General features: G+C 33.6%; 1 protein-coding gene across 1 annotated transcript in view; it reads left to right on the forward strand.

The window, feature by feature from the left end:
• Positions 1-25,030, forward strand: part of LOC150104203 (neuroligin-4, X-linked-like) — a 219,504-nt gene that overhangs the window by 129,755 nt on the left and 64,719 nt on the right. The window lies entirely within an intron of this gene.

A 25,030-nucleotide genomic window follows, 5' to 3' on the forward strand; every position in this document is an offset into this window, starting at 1 on the left:
GAGTCTTAATCACCGCATCTCACGGTCGACTCCCCTACTCCTCCATCAGATCAGATACACGAATTAAATTAATGCAAATATATACTTTCAAATACAACCTATAAAATGGTGTTATATGATATCATCATATTTTTAAATACAATAAAATATTTTTTAGCTCTAGTTTCATGAAAATATTTAATAATATCACTTACACCATTTTATTATTTATATAGAGATAATTTATGGTTATATTCGGAAGGAATTGGCCGGTAGATGTATCAGATACAAGAGAACTAATACAGTAACACTTTACGTGCAGACAGATCGTAGGGATATTTTAATGTTATGGTACAGTATCAGCAATAAATTGTTTTTGTCGCGAACAAAATGAAATAAATTAGAATTCACTGAATAAACTCATAGGAAATCTGCTGATGCACTCAAGCAGGCACATAAAAATGTACCACATAAAAGTTTGTTAGTATGTTACAACCTTTCCATTTTAAGTGCATAGACCGGCTGGCATTTGCCACATACTTGCAGTAGATATCTTCCTGGTTCTCTTGAAACAAGGCAATGTGACCCCTTGGGCATTAAAATATTTCTACTCTGCTCTCTCTTTCTCTTTGAGATCAAACCAGCTGGTAGTAAAACGGTGATCTCAATTCTTCTATTTACAACTTCTCAAGCTCATGTTTTCTTTTCTCTTCACGTAATAGTTGTTTATTAAACATACATACTGTATCCAGTATGCTTTTAATGCAACATTTATTTCTACGTTTCCTGAACAGATTTGCCTTTGGTTGACTACCTGGTTTCCATATAAGGCTAAGTTGGTAAATAGTCACATTTCTTTCTTTTTTTATCTCATCAACTCGTATTTTTACCTTTACCTTTCTTTGTAGATTTTTTTACAATCAGCAAAGGCATCTGAAGATGCAAAAAAAGAAAACATTGTATGGCACTCTCTTTTATTCTTTTCGACATCTATTTATACGACAAATCCTTGAATCACACACCGCCTTATTAGAGGTCTAAGCGAAAACATTCCCTATTTGCCTTTTAGAGAAAGATTACGAATTATCTATCCCTTATCCCCCCCCTTCCGCGGTACTAATTGTGATAGGTTTAAATTTTTCATGGTTGGATTCTATTAAAAATGTGAAGGAAAAAAAACCTTACAATTTTCTATAATTTGAAAGATGAAATGGGAAAATAATTATGAATCTCTACACTTAAAAATTAACAATTTACTCTATTGAAACCTAACTAATTTCGCATAAATTATGTTATACGAAATTGGTTAAAATAGTAATGGAAAGTCGGATTTTTCTGGGTAGAAGATTCGATTTTCACTTTACCATAAATAATAGGGATCTGAGAAGATGACAGGAAATCCTGCTTCACTATTACTCTTACAAACTGTAGCATAATTGGATCTGACAGTGACTGTCAACCATCATTTTGATCAGTAGTTCAGATTAAAGGAGATGAGCTAAAGTCTCTGCGATATGTGACATCACTATTAGCTTCTTTTTCGAGCTAATTAATAACGGGTATTAGTAATAAAGGGTGTTCCAAATTCACCCAAGAATTAATTTTGATAGAAAACACAGGTTTTTAATTAAAAATTGTAATTTCTTATTGATTCATAAAGTATATAGTATAGGGTTATGCATGGAATAGCATATCGGGTAAATGGCCTCCACTGCTTTGCTGGCACATACGCACTCTTTTGTCGAAATTTTCCATGACCTTTTTGCATAAATGTGGCTGAATTTCGTTGATACAACGCTCAATTTCCTCCTTCAAGGCGTGGGTGGTCGTGGGCCTGTTGGCATAAACCTTAGACTTCAAAAAACCCCAAAGAAAAAAGTCCAACGGCGTTAAGTCACATGATCTGGGCGGCCAATTCTGATCACCAAAACGGGAAATTTCACGACGATGAATGACTCATGCAGTAATTGAATTGTTTCTCGGGCTGTATGGCATGTGGCACCTTCTTGTTGAAACCACATGTCGTCCACATCCATATCTTGCAATTTAGGCACAAAAAAACTGGATTATCATGTCGCGATAGCGGGCACCATTAACTGTTATTGCCTTACCAGCCGCATTTTCGAAGAAGAATGGACCGATGATGCCTACAGCCCAAAATCCGCATCAAATAGTGACACGTTGTGAATGCATTTGTTTCTCAACAATCACTCCTAGATTTTCTGAACTCCAAATGCGACAATTTTGTCGATTAACGAAGCCACCAAGATGAAAATGAGCCTCATCGCTGAAGATGATTTTGTTCGAAAAATAAGCATCCACTTGCCGTTCCATAATCCATTCAACGAACTCTCTTCGCTGTGTGTGGTCAGTAGGCTTCAGTTCCTGAGTCAAATGAACTTATTAATAAAGATGCATAAAGTAAGCATAAAAATGCAAATCTTTCGTGAGAATACGCTGTAGAGAGCTTCTCGAAATGCCCAATTCAAGACCACGGTGCCGAATTGATGTTCCTGGACTCTTAGCAACACTCTCACGAACTGCTTCGATGTTTTCTGTTGAACGACTTGTTGAAGGAAGTGTATAAGACTCGCAGAGTGTATAAGATCATCACTATTGATCCAGTTTCCTTGAATTTTTTAATTAATCCTTTCACAGTTGATGAAGTTAAATCACTATTCCGACCATATTTTGTACGAAAATTGCGAACTGTAGCTGCCAAACCTTCATTATTTTTAAAATATTGCTCAACAATGAAAATGTATTGTTCTTTCGTGTAGCGCTCCATTTTTAATAACCCTGAACTGTCAACTGTCACGCGGTCTTTTTTTTTTTCTTGTTGGCAACACTTTACCGCACAAATGGCGCTAAATTTAAATCTTGCGTGAATTTTGGGACACCCTGTACAATCATCCACAGCTTATCGAAATTAATATCCAAGAATCCATGGATGATCCCATGGCGGTTACTAGATGGGAAGGATATCGGCAGTTCAAGGGAGGTATTTAAAAACCATCAACGATGCATTATTGGAATGTGTCCCTAGAGTTCGAAGAATAAATAGGATATGAATAAAATAGATGTGCGATCTTATTAAACAAGAGATTCTTATGAAAAAGTTAATATAGAAGGAGCCGTGTGCGTAAGAATGATGTCAGCTATGAAAATTATAAGGCCAGAAGGGTTTTAAATATTATACGAAAAGCTAAGTATGAGTATGAGAGGGAAACTTACTCTACAAGTTAAAAACAATCCAAAAGAATTATATTAAATCTATTAAATTACTGTATGCAACATAGATCTTAAAGCTACGCTACTGTACTCCTACTTTGGGGGGAGGAATGCCAGTGTATGAGGAGGTCGTATTAGAGCTGTTGCAGAAACTGAATATGAATTCTGCAGAAGGGACTGATGGGATATCAGCACGAAGTCAAAAGAGTGTTCAGCCGAAATGACTGGTCCTTTGATTTGGCTGTAATAATTTCAGTCTGAGCACAGGGAAGATTCCAAAAGAATGTACGATAATCCTATTGCACATCGGTGCTGGAAAACTGATGTAATCTAACTGTCGACCTGCCACTCTCTCTGTCACGGTGATGAAGATTTTGGAAAAGTTGGTTACGGCTTGCACAGATAAATGGGCTGAAATAGAATCTAAACTTTGCAATAAACAGCATCGGTTTTTACCAAGGGAAGGTCATCTTTGAGTAATTGTCCCACATTTTATAATAATGTGACAGTTGAGTTACCATAGGCGAATAAATACATCATTAATACGTTTTGGATTTTGCTAAAGCTTTTGACAAGACTAAGCGTTCATTACTGTTAAATAAATTGAAGGATTTATTTAACAGTAATGAACGCTGTAGGATTGTGTTATAAACTACTAGTTTAGATAAGAGAATGGATGATTGACATTAAAAAATGGTGTATAAGAGATATGATTCTTCAAGATTTAAGGTGACCAGTGATACCTCAGGGATCAGTCCTTGGTCCATTGTTATTCACTGTTTACATTAAACGACACTGAGAAGAATTGAATAGAAAGCATACACTATTTGTTGATGATATAAAGATAAACAGAGAAATCACGAATGAGACAGACTTGCATAATGATTTAAATGCACTGAATTTGGACATGTAAAAATGGCTGTCATTTCAATGTTAGTAAATTTATCCACTTTGGTTTAATGGCATATTGTATCGGTAGGATTATACTAGAAGAGACTGACAACGCTTGGGATTTTGAAGGTTTAGTGGATAAGAAATTGAAGTTCAATGTTCATTTGCGAAGATTGGAAATACAACCAAGAGGATAATTGCAATGCTGAAACGAGCCTTAACTTGCAAGGAAGTCGTTTTGCCTCTTTACAAACCCCTGATATTACCTCACGTGTAATATTGTATGCAGTTCTGGTTCATTTTGTGGGAAGAGAGGACGAGAGAGCTTCCATGGAAGTTGAGATTTGTCTGTCAGAGTGATGCCCGATTAGAATGGCTCGACTTTCGAGAAGCTGGGTACAGTTAGTGTGAATGAATTCAAGGGTAGATATGAGTTGGTTTGAGTGACTCTCTGAAGATCTGCTATAATAATCATGATAAATGCTCAAGTTTAGAAATAATTTCAAATTTGACTGATTAATAAGGTCTATTTTTTTTTTTTCATGCAATTTGAATCACTGTTGTTTTCTGCTTCCTTCACTTTTCATAATAAAGTGAGGTTTACGATCTATGATAACCTAAGTAGAATATATTTTAACTGTTATAAAATTCTACAAAATCGCTTTCGAAGAAACTGCATTTCTTCGTTTTAAAGATGTCATTGTTCATCTATCTTTGCTTATTGATCTGCCGATGTAGAATCTGTCATTTGACACTAGTCAAATTCATAAAATGTTGAACAAAATCCAAGTTAACTACACTCGCGACTAACCGATTATACTTGCATGCGTCATTGTTTACTGATAGCATAACTGAAGTAACTGTGATGATACGTTTGCTCACTGGTGTTATTGTATTACACTACGGTGACTTGAGACCATATATCAGTGCTTCTTGAGAAAGTGAACGCGATACATCAGGCGTCTTACAACTTTGTTATATAACAGAGAGAGAGAGAATTAAATGACTAAAATATTTAGACTTTCAGTTTCTTAATAGTCAAAGATCGCCTAAATAAAATTGTAAAGATATAGAAAAATATTATTTGAAAGGATATTGGAATTCCCAGATTTTGGAACATTTAATTCAATTAAAAAAAACACTGACGTGTGGTTATTTTTATAGTTTTGTTATTGATACTTGTGATTAGTTTGGATCAAGATGTGGCCTATTTATTGCCTTTCATTAATGGGCTATTGATGTGTGGGATAAATCCTTTTTTATTAACTCCGTGACTTTTATCTTATCTATCATTTCATGTGAGTTCTTCCTCCTCCGGTTATCACACGAAGCAAACATCCCCGAGAGAATTCCAAGATGGGTGGTCGATGGTGAATAAAGCTATTAATCTAACTAAATGTCATACAGTTGTCTTGTCTTTAGGCAACCGTAAGACAAACCTCGGTTATGGTTGAAAGATGAACGATGATACAATCTATAAGCCAGAGAAACTGAACGTTAACTAATGCTCTAAAAGAATAAAATATGCAAACAAAAAAAAAAGAAAGTATTCCCCTACTCTACAGTAAGATTTGAAGAAATTAATTCGTCTACTTCAAACTGGAAAAAATGAACTAAGAAAAGTTAAGCTTACAAACCCATATCAAGTGTAATGAAAAAACTCACTCCGATAAATATGAAAATGCAGAGCAAATATTCTAATTATCATTCATTTGATTATTATTTACCAAAGGATTTGTACATAAATTGCAAGTCTTATGAACTTATTATGGGAACAGAAAGAAATTCTACTTGTTTTTATTTGTGAACAACCAAAGAAGTTCTTTAACTTAATTATTCAAATATCTAAGAGTACGTACCATCCTTCAAAGAGGAAATGAGTTTCAAAGTACTAAATTTAATTGGAAGAGAAAGTAAGCCATATTGACAATTTTAGTACAGGAAACGGTATCTTTGCAATAGATGACACTTAAGTGCTTGGGCTTTTATGAACGTAATTTTATTGCAGTACAAGTAGATACACTTTAAAATGTCCTAAAGAAAACGATCCTTCCTTATGTGATTTCTTTACTAACTAGCATGCTTATATTCGTTCATTTTTTCTGTTGAGAAGAATTCGCTTCGCGAATTCAAGTGTAAGAACTTTCTGAGAAATCTTAAGAGATAAACTTTAACTAATCGAATTTGCAAAACATTTCAGGCAAATTAATGTCATTATTCCACGGTTTTAAAAATGACATACTTTGATTCAGTTTTTCGACATTCACTAAGTAATCTAAACTTTGTAAATTTAATTTGTGTTCAAATGAGTATCATTTATAGCACTATGCAGTCCCCCCCCCAAAGGTTCTCTATCAGGACTTCTGGAATTCTGACGACAGAGAGAGAGAGAATATATACAGAATGATGCAACAACTTATAAATGCTAGTTCAATGTTCGATGAACAATGAAATGTAATTTCATTGTTCATCGAACAATCTCTGATCATGGCAGGAGGGTAACAGCAATAGCCAATTCTCAGTTAGAACTTCATTGGCTACAGCATTGCCATATGTTAAGGTAAAGCCGTCTCTAAAAATTCGGACGATCCCTAGGCCACTCAATCGTGGTCAAAAGACCGTCCATCTCAGCGGTGGCTCCACTCAGTGATGGCCTTCCACCCACACGCCAGCACCGAGCAGAACCGCTCAAATTCCGAAGAAAAGCATTCACCGACAAAGCCCCTCAGCGCGCCGTGCCGGAGAACACTTTCCCCGGAGACTCAAATTGCTCCCTTAAGGCAAAAACGTTTCTACAGTTAAGCCTAAAAGTGCCATTCTTTAATAGGTCTGTTTTGCTGTAGCTCTTTAGCTTTGTATGCAATATAAACATCGCTCACTAAAAAAAAAGTATGAAAACGGTTAAGGTGTCATCAATAACGAAACTGATACTTTCAGTATAACTAATAATAACGAATAACATTTCAGTTCCTCATTCTCCCATTTCAGTATCAATCAATCCTTATAAAGACTGGCTTAAAGGGGCGAAGCAAGAATGCTTTTCATCTATCCCGTTATCTGTAGAGGACAGTGTAGGGATAAGGTGTTATTGAGCTATTAAAGTTCTGTTCATGGCAGGAGGGTAACAGAAATAGCTAAGTCTCAGTTAGAACTTCATTGGCTACAGCATTGCCATATGTTAAGGTAAAGCCTTCTCTAAAAATTCGGACGATCACTAGGCCACTCGTGGGTGAAAGACCGTCCATCTCAGCGGTGGATCCACTCAGTGATGGCCTTCCACCCACTACCACCACCGAGCAGAACCGCTCAAATTCCGAAGAAAAGCATTCACCGACAAAGCCCCTCAGCGGGCCGTGCCGGAGAATACTTTCTCCAGAGACTCAAATTGCTCCCTTAAGGCAAAAACTTTAAGAGAGCGAACTCATACTCTCGAATCTCTGCGCCCCAGGAGGTAACAGCCGATCCTCAGTTAAACTTAATTTCAGTATAATATTCAGTATAATATAATGTCCTTACAGTCCTTATAAGGACTGGCTTAAAGAGGCGAAGCAAGAATGCTTTTCATCATTCCAGTTATCTGTAGAGGACAGTGTAGGGATAAGGTGTTATTGAGCTATTAAAGCTCTGATCATGGCAAGAGGGTAACAGCAATATCCGAGTCTCTGTTAGAACTTCATTGGCTACAACATTGCCATCCATTACCCTCCCAGGGTTTGAATATTCTCTCCCACTATATAAATAAATGAAATGAAAGAGACTTTCTCAAGCGATCTGAGCATTTTTGCTCAGATTATAATTTCAACTATATATATATATATATAGTTGAAATTAAATATAATGTAATATATATATATATTACATTATAATATATATATATATATATATATATATATATATATATATATATATATATATATATATATATATATATATATATGTTAAAGATACCAAGCAATTTTAAACCTGGTTTAACTCCATTTAGAAAATACTTTCTACATATATATATATATATATATATATATATATATATATATATATATATATATTATAATGTTCTTAAAGTTCTTAAAAGAACTGGGCGATGGACTGAGTCCTTGACTCTTTATCCCGTCATCTGAATGAAGAAAATCTGTTCATAAAATAGTTTTTACAAATTCCTATATAAATTATATCATTGGAATTCGAATATTATCATTGGAATTCGAATATTATCATTGGAATTCGAATATCAAGTTATTTCGAAGTCATTGTAATAATTATTGTTGAAACTTGCATAAATATAAGAATTTCTATTGTGTTTACAGATTCTAATACAGAAGTCCGGATGTCGGATTTTGTGCCTTATATTTCATTAACTACAAAATGTTTACAGATACTCCATATATTGAATCCATGGGAACTATTCGTGTTCTTGGTTCTTTTTTTTTTTTTTTTATTCTTTTTCCTCAATCCTTAACTATATTTCTGTATATAAACAGCAATCTTTATACATGATGCAATATGCTGGCTTAAGAATATCCTGTATATTCTCCCCTCCCCCCATTTTTTTTTTCTTTTTTGTTTTCCGGTAGAAGGCACATGGTGACGCAAAGAATCCTTATGCTACTGGAGTGCAAATTGATCGAAACTTGAGCATACCAGACATTGCTTATGTATGAAATTTTGCAGCAGTCTACAACCGTATTTCCCTTTCTAATATTGCTCCAACTCCGGAAACGTATTTCTTTGAATTCTCTAGTGTCAATTTCGTTTTCTGCATTCCAATTTAGGTAAGAACTACTTTAATCCGCACTTGTAGAATTTTTCGAATTCTACTGCAACAATAAAAGATCCCGTTATAAAGTCCAGAAAAATTCTTAATATTAGTAATTTTTTAATTATTTTATAAAACACAATAGTAAGTTTATAAAAGTAGCCTTGCGTTTTAGAATTTTGTTGTCAGAGAAATAATTTTTTCTACACATTAAAGTTTCTTGTGACACCAAATGTTAAAAAAGCAACGTAAGGGCCTAATTTGTGCAATGGTCGATGAGTAAATTACTTGAAAAATTTCGGATTGATTCATTTAATCCAATACCCTTGGAGGGTAATAGATGGCAATGCTGTAGCCAGTGAAGTTCTAACTGAGGCTCGGCTATTGCTGTTACCCTCCTGCCATGATCAGAGCTTTAATAATAGCTCAATAACCTTATCCCTACACTGTCCTCTACAGATAACGGGGAAGATGAAAAACATTCTTGCTTCGCCCCTTTAAGCCAGTCCTTATAAGGAGTAAATTACCCACTGGAGGAAGATCCACGACCCATATTCGCTAAAAACAAGCCCACGAGTCGGAAAACGATACTGCATAGCTATAATTTAAAAGTTAATGATGCTTAATAAGACCACGTGTCAGACTTTCCTTCAAATAGGAGGTTAAATATACGAAAGAAATATACGGTAGCCTTGATCGAAGCTTATTTTCAAGTGTAGTAGTAGACTAGTAGGAATATCTTCTTGTATATTAATTGCCATGCTTTTCTCCAGAACATTGTTGCACAGGCACACATTTCCCTTTCGTATTCCTTTCTGTGTGTTAAGCTTTCTTGACTATCTGAAAAGTGCAGAAGTAACTTTATTGATTCAAGACATTTTTCGTGGTTCCAAGATTACAGCAGTAACGAGCAAGTATTTTTCCCAGGAGTGTCATCAGCGATTCAGTGGACGATATTTTATGCTGTTCCTTACATATTTTGGTTATGTTGAATAAACTCCCTTTGCACTTGCCATTCTTAAAGTTCTGTTTCACTGTAGTAAGCTTAACTATTTTAGTTTCTATAGAAATATTTTGGGCATTTAGGTAGCAGAGGAGTGATGCGAAGCCTTAAGTAGCATGCTGGGATATTAAATGAACTTTTCTTCAAACAGGACAGCGAGATTAACTCTAATTATCATAATGTTCTGAGCGAATGAAGTAATGATGGAAATGCATATGTGATATAGTGCAAATTCACTATTTATTTAATTTGCAGAATTAAATAAAAACAACGAATAAAGATTTCTAAATTGAAAATTATCGAGTTTATTGTACCTGCTGAATTGATTTCGATGTTGAAGAAAATGAGAATATAACAAAATGTAAATGAAAAATATATTTAATTTATACTAAATGTTGCTATTATATTGGAGAATTAATAAAAATACTGTATATAACATTATACACCTAAAGAGTTCACATTTAATTATGGTACTTATTATGTACATCATAATTTGATGTTAAGTGTAATTTATGTCATAATTCCATTTTGTTGAAACAATCCCGAAATAAATTCGTTCTTTCTATCAAGAATATTTATCAACCGAACGTAACAAGTTCATGAACTAGAAAATATTTTTAGATATCCGACATTTTTCATAAGTAGTGTCGAATCGGATTTCTAGTAAAACACATTCTCAGTAGATATTCGGACACCAACGATGTTGTAGAAACAAGGCCCTGCTACAAGTCTGAATTCAAAAGTCATCGTCAATGTCCACAGGATCAACTGACGTAGTCCATGCGCTACAAGCTTGTAACTGTGATCCTTTTAGCCGCAAACAGCTCACTCTTCGCATCCGATATTGTGTACTCAGAACGGCGTTCGCCCCGGAGACTTGATGTCATATTGCGACAACATGCTAGAGGAAGCGTCACCGCTCGCGCTACCACAGCCGTTATTAGGGACACGTTACCCTGTTATCTTGTCCGTGTTGCTTTCGGAGATACCACGTCTCCATTATAAACAGGTGGGTCGATGGGTGGGTGGGTAACAGATGGTGTCTCTTTCTCTCGGAACATAGTCGGACCTGACTATTATTCAAAGCATCGCGAGCTTCACAATGGGGGGAATACATATCGGTAGATGTGGAGGGGGGGAGCGAAAAGACGAAGAATGTAAGTTGGTGAAAGACCCATCGTGAATAAGCATACAGAGATAGATCGATCACTGAATATCATTCGTTATGGAACTCCGAATACGAATCGGCCATTTTTCTTCGGCTTCTTTCTTCTAGATGGATGGTTTCTGAGACGGCGTTTCCATCTTTCTTAAAGAAATATTGTAGCATCCGTATTCCAAACGCCAGATTTATACAGTCCCCAGCTAAGCTCGAGAAGAAAATTTACGCCATTCCCCATTCATTATTCTCAAGAATTCATAATTGTCATCTCAAAATCACGTAGATGGAGAGAAATTCTTGGTCGTAACACAGTTCGCGAACCAGCCTACAACACCAGTACCTTGTGATTAGTTTCCAGGGTGACCAACATCTATTTTATCGTACATGTCCTACGACAGTTTTCTTGCCCTGTCGCGCGTCAGGCAGGGTGATTTCTCCCAAGAGGAGGTCATGAAAAACGATCTATCTCTTCTTGTTCCCGTCTTTAGCAGATGTAGGTAAGGCCGGTGCAGTATCAGCGTTTGCCTGAAAAACTCTCTTTACATCACGTGATGTTATGCAGTGCGAATTTTGAACCTATGTTGAAACTTGCTAAGAAAAAGAAAAAAGAACGAATTCAAATGAATATATGACAGTAATGTAAAAAATGCTAAATACTGGAATCATTTCTAGAACTTTATATATATATATATTTTTTTTTTTTTTTTTCTGTCTGTTAGCATTTCTGAACAACACAAGCACATTTTGGATGTCTAATAAAGATGCAATGACTTCTTTTGTTTCATTTATCAAACTAAATAATCCGGATTATAACTATTATTCCCAGTGTACTCTAAGGACAGTAGAGCTGCTTTCCTTTTCATCAAACTAAATATACATGTGTGTATATTAAAATAACCTGTAAAATTCTATTCATTTATATTTAAAAATGTTTCCTGTTAACTTCACTTCAAAATCTATATCCATTTAAACTGGTATAACATTGAATCATTAATATTTATTAATGAAGAAGGAAGTGGGAAAAATGTCTGATATGCAATGGTTATTTTTAACAATATACAATTGCTAACATAGAAAAGCAAGTTATAAAAACAGTTAATAATAATCAAAAAGTGTTGGAATAATTTGAAGGAAATAATTAAAATATTGAAATTATTTTTAATTTTAAAATGCATCTAATTTTTCGATAATATTTATTTATATGCATATAGGATTCCGCGTCGCACATATAATACAATCATCCATACATGTCAATATAAAACAATCTCTCAGTACCTATGCCATCAGAGTTTTTTCCATCAACAAAAATACGCCATAAAATTGATAATTTGATAATAAGTAATGTTCTTCCTGTCATACATCGGCTCCATTGCAACTAAAGTAACGAATATTCTCAATTCCGAACCACATTTACTTCAATAACAAAACAAATGGTGCTTGCTTCGTCGAATGAAGCCAAAAAACCGAGCATCCTGAAGTATCCGGGTATTTACCGCATTTCGTGTGATCGACTTGTTCCGTATTATGGACAAGCATAAAAATACATAAATAACATATATAAGACCACGTTAGAGACATCACATACTGGAGAACCACTCTCTGAGCTGTATGCAGTCATGTACTAAGTTCTGCAAATCGAAACCCATCTAATCACACACGTAGTTAATTTGAACGTATCTGAGATTTTCCCCCGGTGTTATCATTATATCGAAAGAAATATGCTAGAATACCCATCTATAACTTAATCATTCAACTAACAAATCATGAAACTGACACAACCAATATTAAATTCGAAGTATAACAATCCTTATAAGGACTGGCTTAAAGGGGCGAAGCAAGAATGCTTTTCATATTCCCCGTTATCTGTAGAGGACTGTGTAGGGATAAGGTGTTATTGAGCTATTAAAGCTCTGATCATGGCAGGAGGGTAACAGCAATAGCCGAGCCTCAGTTAGAGCTTCATTGGCTACAGCATTGCGATCCATTACCTCCAAGGGTATTGGATTGAATGAATCAATCCTCCCCTACCTCAAGTATAACAATCCTTATAAGGACTGGCTTAAAGGGGCGAAGCAAGAATGCTTTTCATCTTCCCCGTTATCTGTAGAGTGTAAGGATAAGGTGTTATTGAGCTATTAAATTAAAGCTCTGATCATGGCAGGAGGGTAACAGCAATAGCCGAGCCTCAGTTAGAACTTCATTGGCTACAGCATTGCCATCCGTTACCCTCCAAGGGTATTGGATGGAATGAATCAATCACCGCATCTCACGGTCGATTGATTCATCCTCTATCCTTATTCAAGTATAACAATCGCTACAGAAAATTTAATTTATAAAAAGAAATTAAATTTTTAAAAAGGTATATTGGAATAACTTTAAAAAAATAATAATATATATTAGAAAATTTTAATTTAATCATATCTTAGTTTCACAATATTTATATGCATATATTATTTTAATAATTGTAATTTTTTTAAAACACAGCATCCGCGCATATGATATGGTTATCCATATGTCAGTGAATAATTTCTCTCAGTTGCTTATGTTTGCAGAGAGAGATGGTCAAGTTTTTTTTTATTAATATTTTCAAATTAAAATTTTAACAAAAGTACATAAAATGTGCAATTCTTTAAATAAACTAGATCTTTTAATCTATAAACTTGTAGAAAGAATTTAGAAAAGAAAACCGAAGTATTTAAAAAATTGATAAATAAATATAATTAAAAAATATATAAAAATCAAATGAGATTGTCATAATTCGAGAAGTGGGAGAACGCATGCGTATTCTTTAAAGCGTACGGAGCATGCGTATTGTCTTAACCTGTTCTTTAATCAGGTACGTGTTGGTCAAACTAAGCGGCATCCTCAATAGAATTTCCCTTAAATGCACATTTCCAAAATGATAGCTTATTCATCTGATAGATCGATTGTTTCTCCCTGAGGATGTGTTGCTTCTATGCTTACTATTACCTTAAAATAAATATTGTACATTTTGACTTCTTTATAAAGGGTAAACATCGATCAACGGTGTTCTGTTTTCAGAGCAAGGTGACTTTTCTTGCTGATTTACCTGCCCATAGCGTATTTCGAAAGACGGTGAAAAAAAAAAAAAATTTATTTCACTTATTTCATTTTTGCATCAAACCTTTCTTTCTTCCTCTGTATATTTATAAAACAAAACTGCCTGCTACGGAACAGAAGTCCACTTGAATGTCACTTCTGAAAGATTAATTGACTTTTGATACGTAGCTTGGCGCTCGTTATCCGAACGACAAGACCAGTTTATCTACGCTTTCTTGACTCGTAGTTCAGTTTAGAAAATCTTCTATTCATTTCTTTATAATTAGTTTTTAATAACCCCAGTCTCCCCCAGAGGGTTCTGTAATGAATAATGGCGATGAATATTTTAAGCACTTTTAGAGAATATAAATTTGACCAATTTAGAATTATTTTAAGAAGCTAATCAGCTTTAAATAAGTAAAGCCATTTCCATTTTTTATTTTCTTGGGTAGCGTTTTTTGTTCAAAATGGTGCAGTACAGCATCCAGTAAGGCATTTTCAGACATACGGTCTCTCTTCTGCAAATGATATTTTAAAAGCCTAAACCCTTTCTCCGTATTCTTAAATATTATTTATAGAATCTGTGACAGTTTATCGTTAATTGTTTTGGTTGATATGAATCTAAAGTACCAGGAAATTGATGGTCAGGGGTTCAGTTTATAAATAATGACTCATTGATTTTTTTTTTCTTTTTTCAAATCAGATTCCAGCAACATTTCTCAAGGTCCTTTTAACTTATGGATATAGAAAAGATTGGTTTTACTCGCACACCAAAAAAAAAAAAAAGTCGGACAATATGCAACTTATAATGCATTAATTTCTTGTTTACGTAATTTGGATAGAAATTGCTGAAATCGTTTAAGTAATAAATGTAGAAAAATATCAGTTAGAAACTCACAAATACGATGTTTAACTAGCCAAACTACAGCAGTGCATTTCATATAAGTCCTGCATTTAAGACATTAGATTTGAACGGATGTGACGTAATGCTTCAGTCAAACCTTTAATAAAAGTCATGGTTCTATAATTCCTTTAAAAATTGAGATCGAAAAAAATAAGACCCTAAAAGGTTATCAGTAATAAGTTGGAATGAGTCAATGGACTATACGTTTTTGTGTGTGTGTGTGTGGGGGGGTATATTGTAAATAACAAAATGAATTAACGTCTCGCCTACAGTATGGTCGTGTTTGTTGCTATTTTGGAAGGTAATTTAATAGAGAGAATTAAAGAGTATACATAGAACATGCAAAAGATTTATTTTTATAATACAAGAAGAAAAATTCAAATTTTGTTAAAGCAATGTTAGTTTTTTTCCTAGTTAGAAAAGTTCATTTTCTGAAAATTTCTTTTACATTGATGTATAGCACACGCTTTATTTATTCTTGATCAATTTGAGTTTGTTTCCTATATTTAATCTTGTATTTAATATTTTATTTTACTTTCATTCACTCTTCTCTTTCGGTATTAATATTTTATATACTCAGTTTTCTATCCCTCTCTGCTGTATATTCTTCTATTTCTATCTTTATTTTTTTTTTCTTTTCCGTAATCTAACTTCTCCAGCAAGATTCATGGATTTCATAAGCTGTTATAACATGTGGGTTATGGAGGCAATGGAATAAAGTGATCGTCTCACAGCCATCAAATACCTAAATTTGGAACCGCAAAGATTTCTAGATATTCATAGCTGCACGGAGAGTGAGATTGTGCACGTGCTCGCTAGGGTACCACGTCCAGGAGAGTGACACTGGCAGTTGATGGCGATTCTCACGATCATTCAACGCTACGGCAGTTCCCATAATCGAAGAATGATTTCAGCGAATGATGCTGTATGAAGGATAAGCGAGTGACCACAGCTATGAATGACTACCTACGTCAGTTTCTTGCCAGAATTCTCTAAGATGGAAAACCCTTTCTTGGTGTTGCAGCTGACTGTTTCTTGAGAACACCAAATATGAATACCGTGCAAAAAATCCTGACAAATGTATGAAAGTAATGTTGAAGTTTTGTTCGTCAAAATATGACACGTGGTGGAAGTTTGACTTAAAAATAGATGTGTCTTGCAAGTTAGTAAGAAATATCTACAACTTCTTTTTCAACTTAAAAGTGTTCCAAAAATTTGCTTCGCTTAAGGGCAAGATTAGCTTGAAATGATCTATTTTTAAAGAGAAATGCATTTTGATTACTGAGTTTAAATCCGTTTCTAGTAAGATAATTAGAGCATATTTCTTCTCTGATTTTAATCAGGAGATGGAATGACTTAAAAGACAAAGAAATTAACCAAACAGAAGTAGAACGTTTTGACAAAATGCTTTAATAATACTCACATCTCGTTCAGTTACTGTTAATTTGAGTGGGTTGGTTCGAATTAAAGGGAAAAGCAGCTAAGGCAATGAGTTCAATGTATTCTTCTGGACAATTTGTCTCTTTTTAAGGACGAAAAACATATTTCTGCTCAGGAAAATCCTGTTACATTCGTAAGAAACCCACTACCTTACCTTCAGGCAGGTTTTCGTCCTATACGCGGATTCGAACCTTCTTTCTATCCAAAAGACCAGGGACATTATCGATACTGTTGAGCTATACGATCTACGTCACTATTATATTTTTTTTTTCATTCTTGTTATTGAATAAGACTACGGCCAATCCGTCTCAAAAGGTGTCTTTTTAATGCTTGCAGCTATATAAATCATTAGAACATGAACTTCAAAAGAAGGACTCTTCTACAGAATGGCCAGGAAATTTTCCTTGTCAAATAAGCTCAAAATTCGAAGTGTGAAAATAAATAGTTTAGGAATCTTTGAATTTTAAAAACGTAGAAAAAATATTTCCAGATTCTACAATGTCCTTCCATTGCATTCTGAGAATAACAGAATTTAATGAGAATTTTGTGTCTCCAGAAATACAAGTAACATTAAATATCATGAATGGTAGTTCAACGATTATTAACATTAATAAAACTTTTTACAGAAGATTGATATTCTTAATGCGCATGAGCGAACAAACGGAATCCAATAAGTATTCAGGGAATTTTCCAAACCTGTTTTAAAAGAGGACGAAAAGAGTTAAAAGATTAATCCTTAAATTGTGAATCGGTTGTGCCTGATTCGCAATAAAAATCGTTCCAGTTTTCAGGACTTGGAAATGTTATTGAAGTATGTGATAAACCAGCTGTTTAAGCTACAAAGAGGAACCAAAGTAGCGACTTCTGTTTGATAAGTTGTTGAATGCAAGTGAGATTTACTGAGGTCCTCTGAATGTTTAGAATTTGAGGTTAACAAAACCTAAACCTTTGGGATGGTTGCGTGATCTGGTTATTTAACTCATCGAATGGTAAATTGAACACCTATTCGCTTCTCTTTGTTGTACTAATAGCATCCCAGCTCACAAACGCCAGTTCGTATAGATCTCTAAATGAGATTTGTCAAGTAATAAAATAACATCATTGCTTCGAATTGTTCATCTCTTTTTATAGTCTGGAGGCATTTAGTTTTCTCTCCAAAATGGATATGGGACTTGCTTTATTTAATCTACGTGGTGTGCGACATGTTATGATAAATGCATTCGGATTAATAAAAGGCTAATATATGGTCTCCTCACAGATTTCGTGTTCTTTAAAATAGTGTAATACCATCCAGAGTTGAAGACTGGATTTTCTCAGGTCAAAACAGCTTTTAATTAACTGTCGGATGTTTAGATTTTAAATAATGATTGACCTTATGTAACATTTCGTCATTATTATATTTTAAGTGGGTCCCTTGAGGGTCATAGATAACTGGGAAGCAGTGACCTCTATACAGCCTGTAAGTAATGCAGAGTAAGGACTAGGAGTGCTCGCAACATTGCCTACTGTGTTAGTAGGGCTGCAATTTGGGACTTAGCCGAAAAATTGTATTCTGTATTGGGATGTATATCAAGGTTTTCCATGATATTTTATTTCATTATAAGTTCATACTATCTTTTAATGTTCTTTAATTCCAACTGAAGCTGACTTGTCTGTTTCCTGAACTATTATATTCAATTTTTTATTATTTTTTCTCAATAATATAACAAGAGAGAAACATAAAAACCATACGTTCTCTATTGGTCAAGAAGCGAACTAATATACATTTTCTACTTTTTATAATGTAAACGTCCGATGTAAAATATAAGGGTGCGTTTATGAATCTGTCAAAAATAATATAGACAAACGTTCAGAACACTTTTCTGTTTTTTTTTTAAACTAATTAAGTATCTTAAATATTTAAAATAACGAAATTTCCATTTAGAGCAAAATCACAATTATTATCAGTTAATAGTCTGCATGATTAACTTTCGTCAAACTATTATGCGAGTGTTTGGAATAATAATATCACTCTAACATGTTAAAACATGTAATTTTATATTTACTCTACTCTTTTCTTCGTAAAAATAGGGCTGATTATCATCAAGTGATACGCACACTATAAACACATCTAAAAGAAGAAAGAAAAAAAAAAGATAATGACGTCGTTTTATCATTTTAATAAATGTCTTTTCACTGGAAACAGAAGTATCATCTATGCACTGCGCCTGCGAGAGTTCACTTTATGTTTAAATTAAGCTGGAGGAAATCAGAATGATAGAATACATTAGACGAAAGATAGAAGAACGCATGACCACTAAACTGTTTCTTTATGCTGATGATGTAGCTTCTCTTTTCAAACCTCAACTTCAAATACCGAGCTGGTGGATAATGGGGAACAATTCACAGGACGTGACAAATGGATTTCTGCGAAATTTTGTTTTGAAGTAGAAAACAAGATTAGGCACAAAGGATTTCAAATGCTAAGAAGAGCATCGAAAGCATTGCATAGACATGTAAATAATAGAGACATTTATAAATAATGAAGTAACTGTTCGAGGTTTTTCAAAAAAATAATTATAATGAAAGAATTTCATTTGTTCTGAGTTAAGTGGAAAATTTATGGGTGTGTAAAATCCAACCCGGATTGTTTTACGTTGTGATGTTATCACTAATGGTCAAATGATATTTTAATTCAATATTTCATTGACAAAGAATCTAACCTTCTATTCTTAAAATCATTTTTGAAAACCAACAATGTCAGAAAAGTTATGTTGTTTTACAACAATAATTTTAAATTTCTGTAATCTGCAATTATTTTTGTGAAATTTAACCGTAATGTGTAACATACTGAGGCTGTTTTTCATCCTCTCCCTCATGTTGAAATCATCGGTTTGAAATTTTTCGAATTTCAGAAAAAATCATTCTCAATCTGTATTTCTTAAACCTTTTATTTTCTTTATTAAGATATAATTGTATCTATAATAGTTTCTCTAAAATTATCTGATATACTTTTAATTTTAAAACTTTTACTTTATAATTTAATAATTTATTTATGCACCTACTATGAGTTCACTTATTATTAATCTAACTTTCGTACATTGTATAACCGAAATCCTCCATCGCAAAAGAAAGCTGATACAGCCTCAATGCTGACATTCAGTGAGTAAATTGCCCAAATAATCCCATCACCGACAAACTAAAATCCAGAAGAGGGTATGAAGAGTCAAGGACTCAGTCCATCAACCAATTAAGTTCAAAAAATGTATTTAGATATTTCACCCCCGTGTGGTGGCCGGGATAAGAATAGTCCCAATGTAGTTCATGCATGTCGTACGAGGCGACTAAAATGGGTATCCCGGGAGGGTAATGGATGGCAATGCTGTAGCCAATGAAGTTCTAACTGAAACTTGGTTATTGCTGTTACCCTCCTGCCATGATCAGAGCTTTATTTATTTATTTATATATAGCTCAATAACACCCTATCCTTACATTGTCCTCTACATGAAAGAAGAATATGAAAAGCATTCTTGCTTCGCCCATCTAGCCAATCCTTTTAAGGAATGTATTTAGAGTTGTTGCTTTTTCTCGAGAGTAGTGGTTTATAGAAAATATACATAATTTGTTTTGGCATTGTTATATAATATACATATACATAGAAAAATACACTTAGGTATAAAATATTTTATAAAATGTTTTGTTATTGTTATATGATATACATATACATAGAAAAATACACTTAGGTATAAAATATATACATAATTTGTTTTATTGTTGTTATATAATATACATATACATAGAAAAATACACTTAGGTATAAAATATATACATAATTTGTATTGTTATTGTTATATAATATACATATACATAGAAAAATACACTTAGGTATAAAATATATACATAATTTGTTTTATTATTGTTATATAATATACATATACATAGAAAAATACACTTAGGTATAAAATATATTCATAATTTGTTTTTTATTGTTATATAATATACACATACACAGAAAATACACTTGATTATAAAATATATACATAATTTGTTTTGTTATTGTTATATAATATACATATACATAGAAAAATACACTTAGTTATAAAATATGCATGGGTCCATAATGTTCTCAATTTAATGCCTGTTTCTATCTTTATAAAGGACAGAATATTTTTACTCTTTATAGAATGAGTTTCATTTTTTTTAAATATTAAATATGCCTCAACCTTACTTTTTTTATTCTTTCTAACTTAATTAACATTCTGGAAAATATTATTTGCATTGAAACATAATACAAATTAAATGTATAATGCATACTTTTGTTTAGTGCCCAAATACGAAATGGAAAGAGAGTAGGCATCTGATTAAATATTTATTTTGTCCAAATAACAACAAAAAAAAATCAACTTTTCTCCTACTGGCGAAAAACCAAGAATTGTATTATTCGCGACAAGGCAAAGAAAAAAGGATTTTTTTTTACTTTATTTTCTTTCTAGATCTTGCTATATATTTAATATTCTAAGACGGAGAAAGAGAGCCATGAAGTCTTAAGGTTAGAGAAAGCTTTTCTTCTTCCATCACACATACAGCTCCGCATTCATCTTATCCTTCTATCCAATCCAGACTCGCTGCAGCCAAACATAGTTACATCGTTCTTCGGAAAAATATGTTCGCAGTACATTTACGTAACATCCTATAATTCCTTAGGACTACTGGAAATTTAAGAATCGTATAGCTAGTTTATTCATTCATCATTTTAAACACTATAATTAGAGTAGAATTTACGTTCGTTTTCTCTTCCTCAGATGCTCATCCGTTTTAGATATAATTATCTGCCTCAGTCAGTCTGGGTGTAATACAAGCCAAAGAAACTGAGTGATTAGAATATTGATTCTCCGATTCAGTTTCTGGTTTCTATTTAAGCCGTTACATTCATTGTTGACTTGAAGAATATTAATGCGTGGGTATTATATATCCTCCTATTTATATTTATTTTAAATATTAATGATTTGGTTATAAATGGTTAGTTTAATTATATGTAACTGTGGTGTTAAATGGCATAGCAATTAAATGCATTGTTTCCTTTAACAATTAATTAATAAAAAGAAATGTACATGGCGGCCATTATTACGTCACGCTGAAATTCATATTAATCTGTCAACAATGATATTTTGTTTTCGTTGCACATAACAAAAGACATGATATTCGTTTGTTTTTGATGATTTAGTTATTTTTAAACCAACAATGCTGTCCAGGATCTTTAAAGTACACCGCGCTCATTAAAATAAATTGAAACTACAAATGGGTAAGTTTTTTGATTTTTTTTTAAGATTTGTTTAGTTAGGAAAGGATTCGCAAGTGAATTCAAATATTCGTGTACTTGAAATCATTTATGTAAGACAATACATTTTTAAGGCTTATCATTTGAAACTAGAGACGTCGGTATTGATTGGAAACCAATTCGTTCCTCACCGTGTCATTTGTGTCAAGTGATTCCCAGAAGAGAAAAGATGTGTTATTACATGAAATACAATATAGCTTACGACATCCAATTGCAGAATGTATTTTCCCCAAAGATTACAAAAGACAGAGGAAAAGTCAGTACGCAACACTATGTTCTACTGGATGAAATTTACCTCATTGTTTTGGAGCAACAACAGATTGTCATTATTGTGACGTCACTTTCCCATCGAGAATGTTTTTTTTTATTTTTATTTTACATTTTTATGCGAATCTAATGCTAAACTTGATACGAAGCCACTGACATTTCCATCAAAATTACTTTTCCAACTAAGTTTGAGCTTGTAGTAAAGATTTTTTCCCGTACCGAATATTTTATGTATTCAAACTTTTTTTTTACTAGTATATGCATTTTAAAAGATTAAAAAGTTGGAATCTTATTTCCAACTTCCGAGGCCATGGAGATTTATGTTACACGCTTTAAATCAATAGCTCTCCATATTTTCCGCTGAGCTAGACTTGTAAATTCGAGGTTCGCACACGCGCGCACAAACTTTTCTCAGGTGCTAAATTCAAAACGTCATACATATTTGTAATACACTGTAAATTCAGACTCCATGGGAAAAAGAGAAGAGAAGGCAGAGAAAGGACGATGAAAGAAGAGCTGACCAAGCAAAGAACATTCCGGACACGCTTGATGTAATGGTAGCAAAAACCTTGCAATTTTTGCCATCGTGTTGAATAATAATTCCGATTGCTGTCAGACGCGAAATTTGAAACGATGTAAGTATTTGAAGGAAATGCGAAAAGTTTTAAAGTTATGGAGTAAACTTGGGGGTGGGGGATAAATAAGCTGTGGAGTTAAGGAATACAATTGGGGACACGAACGTCAAAAAAATTCCATGTAAGTTCCTTCGCCCTTCGCTCTCTTAGTGTATTTGATCACCATATTCATGTCAATAAACAAATTAAGAAAGAAAAATAAAAACAGCAAACTCTTTCTTTCCGGTTGCTATAGCATTACGTGGAACTCAGCACTTGGTTATTAAGAAATTATACACTTAGTTTAATTCTTTATCCAAGTAGAAGAAAACTTCAGGTGCAAATCTTGTTTGCTTACACTTAGATAAAGGATTAAACTTAGAATATAATTTAATGACATCCTTAATTTATAGTATAATTGATTAAAAAACTTTCAAAACTTTCTCTAATCCAGAAAATTTTAATAATAAGGTGTAACACCATTTAATTACTTGTATAAAAAATTATGACTTCAGCATTATTTCAACCTGAAGGATTAAGGTGAGATGCGGTAATTATTACCCTTGGGGGGTAATGGATGGCAATGCTGTAGCCAATGAAGTTCTAACTGAGGCTATTGCTGTTACCCTCCTGCCATGATCAGAGCTTTAATAGCTCAATAACACCTTATCCCTACACTGTCCTCTACAGATAACTGGGAAGATGAAAAGCATTCTTGCTTCGCCCCTTTAAGCCAGTCCTTATAAGGACTATAAGGATTAAATGGTTGAAGGAGAGGATGAAATGTCCATTTTAGGACTTCCAGGGTAACAAATGGCAATGCTGTAGCCAATGAAGTTTTAACTGAGGCTCGGCTATTGCCGTTACTCAACCATGACTAGAGCTTTTTAGCTCAATAACACCCCATCCACACAGATTTTCTTCATTCAGATGACGGGATGAAGAGTCAAGGACTCAGTCCATCGCCCAGTTCTTTTAAGAACTTAAGAACCTAAAGGATTAAACCAAGTACATGTGCATAATTTCTGGGTATCCTTAATTTTCAGCATCGTTGGTTGACGCCAGTGTCTCGATTGGTCTCTGATCATGTGAGGCCCTGTCCAGAATACCTCAGAACATGGTCCAGTACAGTTAATCCCAATACTGATGTAAGCGGTTATTTCTGTTAAAGGAGGATTTAAAACGCTTCTAAATAGGGGGTTGTAATGTTTTGGCTTATTATATTATATTATATATGAGTATGTGTATACTTATTCTTTTCCTGTTTAAAAGAAAGTTAAATAATATTCGGATATTAGCTCCTCGCAGCTAACCAAAACTTGTATTTCATTCAGGACTGTTGAAGCAAATGATCTGTCAATCAAGTGATTGTCTGTAAAGTGCTTTCATCTGATAAAAGGATGTCTTGTAAATTTGTATTAGGGAAATTTTTTTGGGAAAAAATTAATTACACAAATAACAAGAACATAAGTCTTCCTATTGAAATTTTGTAAGAGGAATGGCAAGTCATCCATTAAATCTTAAATTTGTTCCGTATGCCTTTTTATGAATGATTTTTCTTTGTTTCTTTTGATTACTTTTTTGGTCTTTAACTCCCCTTGAATCGTTTCTTTCCGTACTAATTGGTTCTTTTAATAAGAAAGCGTTTTTTAATGAGTTGTTAACAGATATGATGTTCCAAGATGAACAACAACGTATTGCTTCTCTTATGTTTTTAAATTCTTCTTGTAACAAATATGAAACACTTAAAGAAAAAGATTTTTATTACAAGACAGTATTTTCTTTGAGGCTTAAGTTTCTGAAGAATGACTCTCCATTCTGATTGTTTTCGGGGGGGGGGAGATAAATTACCACTCCATACCACTGTTTTTAACATATCGTATCCCTCCCCCTCTAAAAAAAACTAATTACGCTAATTGCCTCGTTCTCTTATCGCCTTTCAGAGGTTTTTACTAATTTTTTTCTCATTCCGTTATTCATGGCTAAAGCAGGTTTTACAATTAGGGCTTAAATCATGGTGTTCGTAACTCCAAACATTTCTTGTAAAGGTTTAATTTACGTTTTGGAAACAATAAAATTTTACGATAAGCAACTAAAGCATGGCTATCTGTAAAATTTGTTTTATCAAATGCAAGTCGAATTTTCTTTTCCGTATTTGTGGCGTGGTCGTTACGGTGGAGTTGATGAATTAAACATAGAGTGGTAATTGCGCTACGGTCTGCCATAATTAAGGTTTATAAATTAACGTAGGGATTCCGGGCAAAGATATCACACTACATATGCCGATCTCGCAACACCCATCTATTTATCGAGAACGGTAATTAAATTCAACGCCAACCTGGAAATGTCCCTTTGTAAACTTAAGATATTTTCATTTGCGTCTTTTCAGACAAACTACAAAGTACCTAA

The sequence above is a fragment of the Typopeltis vanoorti genome, chromosome 8, assembly GCF_054136105.1.
Source record: "Typopeltis vanoorti isolate ZY-2024b chromosome 8, IOZ_Tvanoo_1.0, whole genome shotgun sequence".
NCBI lineage: Eukaryota > Metazoa > Arthropoda > Arachnida > Uropygi > Thelyphonidae > Typopeltis > Typopeltis vanoorti.